This window comes from Otolemur garnettii, unplaced genomic scaffold (genome assembly GCF_000181295.1).
Source record: "Otolemur garnettii isolate 467f Iridium unplaced genomic scaffold, OtoGar3 scaffold00090, whole genome shotgun sequence".
In the NCBI taxonomy this organism is placed as follows: domain Eukaryota; kingdom Metazoa; phylum Chordata; class Mammalia; order Primates; family Galagidae; genus Otolemur; species Otolemur garnettii.
The window spans coordinates 5,308,439-5,317,107 of NW_003852485.1; the positions used below are offsets into that span (position 1 = coordinate 5,308,439).

General features: G+C 34.0%; 1 protein-coding gene across 1 annotated transcript in view; it reads right to left on the reverse strand.

Annotated features, from left to right (window-relative positions):
• SCN9A (sodium voltage-gated channel alpha subunit 9) overlaps nucleotides 1–8,669 on the reverse strand; it is a 166,617-nt gene that overhangs the window by 118,069 nt on the left and 39,879 nt on the right. The window lies entirely within an intron of this gene.

An 8,669-nucleotide genomic window follows, 5' to 3' on the forward strand; every position in this document is an offset into this window, starting at 1 on the left:
CTGGGCATGGTGGCTCACGCCTGTAATCCCAGCACTTTGGGAGGTCAAGGTGGGTAGATAGCCTGAGCTCAGGAGTTTGAGACTAGTCTGAGCAAAAGTGAACCCCATCTCTAAGAAAAAAGTAGCTGGATGTTATGGTATGTGCCTATAGTCCCAGCTACTTGGGAGGCTGAGGCAGAAGAACTGCTTGAGCTCAAGAGTTTGAGGTTGCTATGAGCTATGATGCCATAGCATTCTACCCAGGGGCACAAAATGAGACTCTATCTCAAAAAAAAAAAAAAAAAATGCAACTTCTGGAGCTAGAAAGCCTGGGATTTGGATACTGGATTCACCTTGTACTAGTTAATTGACCTTGGAAATTCTAGTTATTTACTTTGTAAAATGTAATGTTAGATACTACAAAAGTATCTCTAGGATGAAAGATGAAAGTTGATTATTCACAGGCTTCCATTGCTGCTAAATTTTCATTTGTTAAGAAAATCCCTATTATTTTAACTTTGTTGTTTTGAACTTTATAGGAAGTGGTGAAAATATACACTTTTTTGTGTGTGTGAAAATATATTTTTTTAACTAGACAAAGTTTTGTGGCTCAAAAATTATCTTTAAGATTTTTGCCTTTTTTTTTTTGAAATGCTTCAATATTTCAGAGCAGAATCTAAAGTGAATGAGTTTCAACATTTGGTTCACCTTCTAAGAAGCATTTAAGTATCATTAACAGTGTCTCTGAACAGAGTACAAGAAAGATCCCTTCCTTCAAGTAAAGAAATGTCACAATCTCTCCACAGTTTTAGGGACTGTGGGTGCCTGGTATACCCCTGAATACACTGCTGTCCAACTACATTACTATATTTTTGGAGTCAGATATCTAGAGCAGTCACTCAAAAACTGCTTAGGGGGACTTTCTTGAGATGCCAGGATTCTGTGAAACTTCTTACATAGGGAAAACCTATAGGATGGGATCCCCTAGATGCTTGCAGTAAAAGTTGTGCATTATTTAAAATCACTGAAGTGAACCCCCACACCAGCTCTTACCCAGGGACTAAAAGGGAAAAAAATGTGGGTTGTGCCCCTTGCCTTAGGTGTCAGTGACTATGATTATCTTCTGGGCCACAAGGCAGGTAACCAAATACTGGAACTCTAAATTGCTGTTTCCAGATGATTTAGTAGTGTCAGAGTAATTCAGGTAGGGCACGTGCATATGATGCCCATATAATTTTGTAATATGTTGTCCTTTTGTAATGATTGTTATCAGCAACTTTCTCTTATATATGAGATGTACATTTAGATTTACATGGAGAATTACTATTTTCTTAAAAACATTTCTCATAAAATTTCTTTAAACAATAAGTTTCTTTTGACAACTTTTGATATTTCTTGTACAAAACAAGTAATGTTTGAATTTCTTGTATTTTAATTATGTTTAGAGGCACTAAAAAACTGAGCAATTTTTTTTATTCTGAAGAATAGGAAAATAGTTCTATTCTCAAAACTAATAATTTCAGGCTCTGTTTTGCATTCTATCACTTAGCTTCTTACCTGTAGGTAACTTAAGTTTTATTTATATAAAATCAAAATTGGTCCAATAAACCACTTTGAAGATCTGCCAAAATCTGAATTAAATTGGGTCATGTCTAAAGTATTTGAGACAATGAACAAATGTAAAGATAAATAAAACAGGATTTTTATTTTTTATCTCACTTTGGCCAAATGAAAATTTGCTTTCAAAAATGTCAGTTCTGATCTAATAAAAAACAAATTAAAAAAAAATGCAAAAAAAAAAAAAAGAAAAATGTCAGTTCTCTGGAAACAGACAGTTCTGTTTTCCCTACAGATAATACTTAGCCTGGCATACCATTCTCTTTAAGCATCCTCCAGGTACCATGGAATTGGAATGTGAGCATTTCAAAAGCATCCTACAATAAATCATAGTTAACAGCAACAGTGATAACTCACACTGATAATATGTACCGTTGATATGATGTGATGAAAAGAGTGGCTTACTTATGGGATTTCCTCCTCAAAACTCAATCCCATCCCAATCCTGACAAAAACATCAACAATCACCAATTCATGCAATTCTACAACATGACTGACCAAATTGTCAAAATTATCACAAAATGAGGAAATCTTGAGAAATTGCCACAGCCTAGACATGCCTATGGAAATGCAGTGTTTAAATGTAACATGGCATCTTAAACGGTCTCTTGAAAGAGAAAAAGGAAATTAGGAAAATTCTAAGGCAATCCAAATAGAGTGGGACATTAGTTTAATAGTAATAATGTATTATATAGTTTCATCACGTGTGACAAATATACTGATACAAATTGTTATTAGAGGGGACACTGGGTGCGAGTTATATGGGAACTCTCTTTAATACCTGCACAATTTTCCCATAAATCAGTGTCAAGTTAGAAGTTTATTTTAAAAAAAAAGAAATTATAGCTACTGAATTACACTAATACCATATAAAGGTAAGACCGTATAAGTGACTTTAAATTGATCAAATCAATTTGCCATTATCTGTAATATACTTAAGTTATAATAGGCCTATAAATTTGAACAACTTTTAATTAAAATGGGTTATAATTAATACATTAGAATTATAATTAATGCAGTACAAAATAGCACACTCCAATCAGGAGGAGACGCGTTAGTAGTGCAGATCGATCTTTGAAGTCATTATGTTTAGGTGGATACTTTTCTATAAATGCATTCTCTTGGGTCAGGAATGAGCTCACAACTTAAAAACATAGAACTAGACCAGAGTCGCAATGTCTGGGCCCTGAGTATGCGTGAGGAAGGCATTACAACTCAGTTGGTTAAAAAATACATCTGTAAGGGGTTTTCTGTGCTTTCTTTTATAGGAGGGTTTAATCCACCAGATAGTGGTAAGCATACTAAATATTTAACAAATCAAGGCTTTATTTCACATTCATTTTAATGGTGTGGTTAAGGTACAAAAGGCTCTCTTTGATTTCTCTGTGTGGGGTAACATAGAAATGAGAAAAACCTATTTGACTGAAAAATTCTCATTTTACTGACATCTGGACCCCTGATAACATCAGCCAGGCAAGAGAGCAGACAGCACCATGCTGGCTGTCAAAGATATGCTTAACCATAAAAGCTCCTTAGTCACCACGGAATCGTAAAATCTTCTCCTATGTGCAGTGACAGCCTCTTCACAACTATTCATAACATGTAAATCCCATGATAAAAGGGAAAGAACAACATCATCAGGAGAGATGAGAGAAGCAGAGTTCTTTTAAAATACGATTCTTATGCTGTGAGTAGAAGTTCTCTTCAAGAGAACTGAAAAACTTCCAGATGGATCTGGAAGTTCGGCTCTACATCTTGGCACCAGAGGAATACTGGGGCCCGAATATACCCGGCCCCAGCCTCAGTACTTAAGTAGAATATCAAGGTTATAAGAATTCTATGTGTCAACAACAAACAAGATAAAGATGAAATATTCAAAGACAACAGAAAGTGCAGTTTAGTCATTGAAGCGTCATTCATTAAAAATCGGTAGATGCTAAAGGACTAATCTGTAGCATGTGGGGGTGGGAGAATAATAATTCAGCCAGTTTGAGGTCATTCCCATTTGCTTCCTGAATTGTAATTTATGGGCATCTCAATAGTTTCTCATTTTATTGGCAGGAATCCCTGATAAGATCTTTGGAGAAGGAAACAGACAGCTCGACCCTAGCTGTCAAGGTTACACTTTCATTACAATTTGATTCCATCTTTCACTTGATGCCATAGCATTTATGTTCCACACCAGGATTTTTGTCAAGAATAAATACTACACCACATAGAACACCAAGACAGCAGGTGTAAACAGAGACTATTATGGCCAGCTTTAGAAACATCCTTGGAGTAACTGCCAACTAGGATCTGAGATCCTGGAAGTGCCTGATAATACTTTTGCTTTGGGGAGGGAACCATATTGGACTGCAAACCTTTTCCAGATGTTGAACTCGGAGTCTGGAGGGAGAAGATTCTGCAAGGTACAAATTCAAATTAGATACAAAAGATAAAAATTAGACACATAAGGGAATACTTGTTAGAAGTGAGAATAAAAATCAAATGAATTTCCCTTGTTTAAAAACCACAAATATGACAAATTCCAAAATTTATCATTTTACTCTCCAACATACCACTTTAATACTTTTCCCCCATTTTTGGCTTCATCCTCCTTGGTTCTCTCTTCACATGGCAACAATTTTTGATGGAGGGAACAGAAATGATTCAGTCTTTTATTGTATGTGTGTGGTCATTACTAATAGTTGAGTAAATTTGTTTGCATTTCACAACTTATTACTGATAATAGCCTGTAAATTTCTGGTATTACTCTCAAATTTGGAAAAACAGCCATCAAATTCCTTTCATATATATGTTGTAAGGACCCAGAGCACTTACAGTGTTCTTGTTCACAGACTAACAAATACTCTGAATTTACAACATTTGGCTACTTTGTCATCAATGTTCTCAGTAGAGTGATGCATGATAAGTTTCATGCTATCACAATACATTTAGCTTTTTCATGACAAATCAGCGATAAGTTTGGATCTTTTTCCCTCACCATGTTTATATGATTCACTCTAACTAGATTATTATACAAAAGAACTTACTACTGCTATAAAATTGTGCCTTTTCTTCTTAGTGAAATACCGTTTCTTACTTTTCCTTTAGGTAAGACAAATCATTATATTTTAAATGTTAACATAATTTCTATTGATTTTTTTATTGCTCATCTTTGTAAATTTTATTTTATTTTCCACTAATTTTCTTATTTTTCATTACCTAAACACAAAAAGTTAAAGATGACAAAGTTTTATACATGCACATTAAAATCTAATTTTTAACTTAAAATATTCTTACATATCTTTCCAAGCTGTACTCTTTAACCTGCCATATGTCATACTTGACCTTTATCATGTTTATGGGTAAATATCTTATAACTTGTTTATATTTGGGTTTCTCAATGAAATCTTTAAAAATATATTTCAGAATTGTGTTGTACTTATTTTGTGTAGTTTGCAAAGCTTTATGATAGAGAACATGAAAGAGAACTCAAAGTTGGCATTTGTGTTTAAAACACCTCATTTATTAAATGCAGTCAAGAAAAAAGTTAGGTAACTATTGAAAAATACTTAAGTAATTGCAATTTCAGATGGTGATGAGGAAGTTACTTTCTCTGGAATGTTTAAAGGTAAGAGCTGAACATGGCACCTGTTTCACATACTTACTAATGCTTTTATCACCGTCCCCATGATAAATGTACATAGAAGTGACTGAAAAACCACATCAGTGTATCCCACTGCACTCAGATTACATCTACCTACAACTCAACTCATCTTTGGTGCCAAGCAAATAGGCCTATGGCCACTTCACTCCTACTTGACAGCAAGGAAATTATGGTAATAGTTACAATTCCTCACTTTTGTAAATCATATACTATAACCTCTAACCATGTGAACAGATGGCTAAGCCTCCTCTGACCTTCAGCTTTGCTACTTTTTCAGCAAAGTCACCTCCGTCACCACCATGAATAGCCTTGTATGTGTCCCTTTTTATGGAGCTAGGTAAGAACTGCTTTGAACCTTACTAGGGGACACATTTGGTTGATAGTAGGCTATATACATAACAAACTGGTCTACCTAGTAGATGTTCCTCCCAGATGGCTGCACTTTTCTTCCACTTGCAGTGCATGAAGTTACTTGTATCTTCACAGCCCCACCAGTACTTGGTATTTTTCCCATATTCTAAATTTATTGGACTAAGAGGTAAAAAATACATGCTTTATAGGTTGAATTTCTCTAGTCAATGATGATATTGAACAGCTCTTTGCATTCCTGTTAGCTTTCTGAGTTTTTCCTTAAGTGAATTATTTGCTCTTACTGTTTCTCCAGTTTTGTATTTTTATCCCTGTCCTTTATTGGTGGATTAGCAGGTGCTCCTGGTGTGTACTAGATTTTAATACCTCATCACTTTCAGAATTGCAATATCTTCTAGTCTGTCATTTCACTATTTACTTTTCCAATTGGATCTTTTCTTTATTGACTTGTTATCTCTACTTTGCCTTATTTTAATGACCTTAAAGTTCTGCTTAATATAACCTTTCTTCCCTCTGTTCTCACAAAGATTTAGTGGGTAAATGGAAACTAATCCACTCCATTTTCCTTACTTATGTTTTCTTTTGAGGTGTTTTCTTTTTGAGGTGCTAGTTTGTTAATAAGTCAAATTTAAAAGAAACATATATATCCTAGTTAGTAACTGATAGTCATTTGACTTTACAACCAGCCATATTATTTAAGTCCCATTTCTAATAGTTTTAAAATTATGTTTCCTGCATGTATGACAATATCTTCTAAAAATAATGACATTTTTATTTTTCTCCTTTTATTTTTATCTTATCTTGGAGAACCAATGAAGTATGAACCATCACCTTATGTCAGGTATGGGTAAGATCTGGGAATTAGGTGATAAGTAAAACCAAATGCCATGCCCTTCATTTTAACCACTCTTTTAAATATAATCTACCATTTAGTGCATTACCTTTGGCACTCATTTTATTTCTTCATAGCACATTACTTCAAAGTTCACTTATCAAATTAGGAAATAGGCACAGTTGGGTCAAAATCACTTGGGAATTCTCCGTACTACAGAATTACAACTTCTCTGAACTACAGCATTAAAACAACATTGATTACAATTACAAGTTAGAAAAGCATCACAAATCGTCTATTATCCTGCTGGGTCAGGGAATGCTATGCATTACCACTAGATGGCACCTAAATTAAAGGTAAGATGAAGCTATTTAAAAGTGATACTACTTGAGGCAAAATGTCTTCCTTTGCTACAAGTAAAAGGTATATTCATTTTAACCATTCAATACCATATATCTGATTGTACCCCTGTGACAAGTCTTAGTTAATCAGATATTAATTTGCTTTTCTTAAATCCCAAAGCAAATTACAAAAATTACACACATTATATGTGTGTATGCATATGAGAGCTTTCTGGAAAGTTCCATCAGTCATGTATGTCTCTGTTTTTCATAGATGGCAGGATACTTTCCAGATAGCCCTTGTATGTGTTTATGTTTATATCCACTTTCCCCCTCCTCATTCATATGTGTATATCTATCTATCTATCTATCTATATCTCCACTTGTTCCAATCTTAGACAGTATTTACTAAGACAAATATTAAAGAATAAAATTTTATAAAAGATAAAATCCATTTCAATATACAGTAATGATAAATGTCATAATAATTATAATTCAAGATAGATTTATCCCCAATTCCTAAGTCATGTTGTTCCTTCTAAAACAGTCTTGGCATATAAGGGATAAACTTCTTACAAATTTTGTTTCTTAACATACTCTACAACTCTTTTTAAGCAAGGGAGAACCTCAAAAACAATCTCCACTCTTCTTTAAAGTTGCATAATTCTATTGCTAAAGAGATATGTGGAGGTATGAACACGAAATAAGTAGGCTTTACACAATGGGTTATTTAAAAAGTCAGCACAAATTTGAGGAGACTTTTCTTCAGAATTATAGTGTGATTTCAGGTCTTCAAATTAACTGGAAATTGTCTCAGCTGCACTTGTTAAAGAGTGCCAATTACTTTTACAATGTGACAGAACTGAAAAATATCCGATGCAAACAAAAGTATAAAAATTCTTTAGTAGCTAAATTTGATCAGAGTAAATGCTGAAATAAGAGAAAAATTGATGACAATTATTTTATTGTCAATATAAAGGACATCAGATGCTGTTTCAGTCAGATAATGTAGAAAATGGCTGAAGCACCAACCCTGTTCACAGACTCAGCTTTAACTGCAAAGTCTTTAACTTTGCTTTAACTCTGAAGAAACACTGCATGTTTATTGAAACACTCATTAATTTATATTTGTAGTATTGTCACAAAAAGAATTACAAGTTTTTTTTTTTGAGTTTTATTTTTTGAGACAGAGTCTCACTATGTTGCCCTCAGTAGAGTGCTGTGGCATCACAGCTCACAGCAACCTCAAACTCTTGGGCTTAAGAGATTCTCTTGCCTCAGCCTCCTGAGTGCCTGGGACTATAGGCGCCCACCACAATGCCTGGCTAGAAGTATAAGTTTTCTGACTAATTACTAACTCAATCAGAAAGTCTCTGCAAAAATGTTCTGCAGTTTGAAGTCTTATCTGAAGGAAGGTACTCACAATAGACTCGTAACTAAGTATTTTCCATGAAAAATTGCTACACCAATAAGGAAATTTTTTCTCAATTATAATATGATTATTTGTATTTATGCTTATGTCATGAAAAGGTGACTCATTTAAGCTGTGATAATCTCCATAATAGTAAGCACAGGTATTACATTTCTTATTATTGCAGTAGATTCTGTCCTACCGCATTTGAAAATTTACTGATAATGTTGCATAAAAAACACTCTCAGTGGCAGTTTATGCAGTCCTGTGATTATAAAGCTTGGTAATGATATACAGGGAGGAAGATAACTTCTGCTTCAATTATTTTATGTCCTTCATCTGAATTTCTTTCAATAAAAATGATATTGTATTACTTTTCTTTGGTACAAGTTGAGGAAATCACAGATCTCTTCAGCTTAGCTCTTGACATGATATGATTCGTATCTGACTATCCACTGTTTTCAGTAT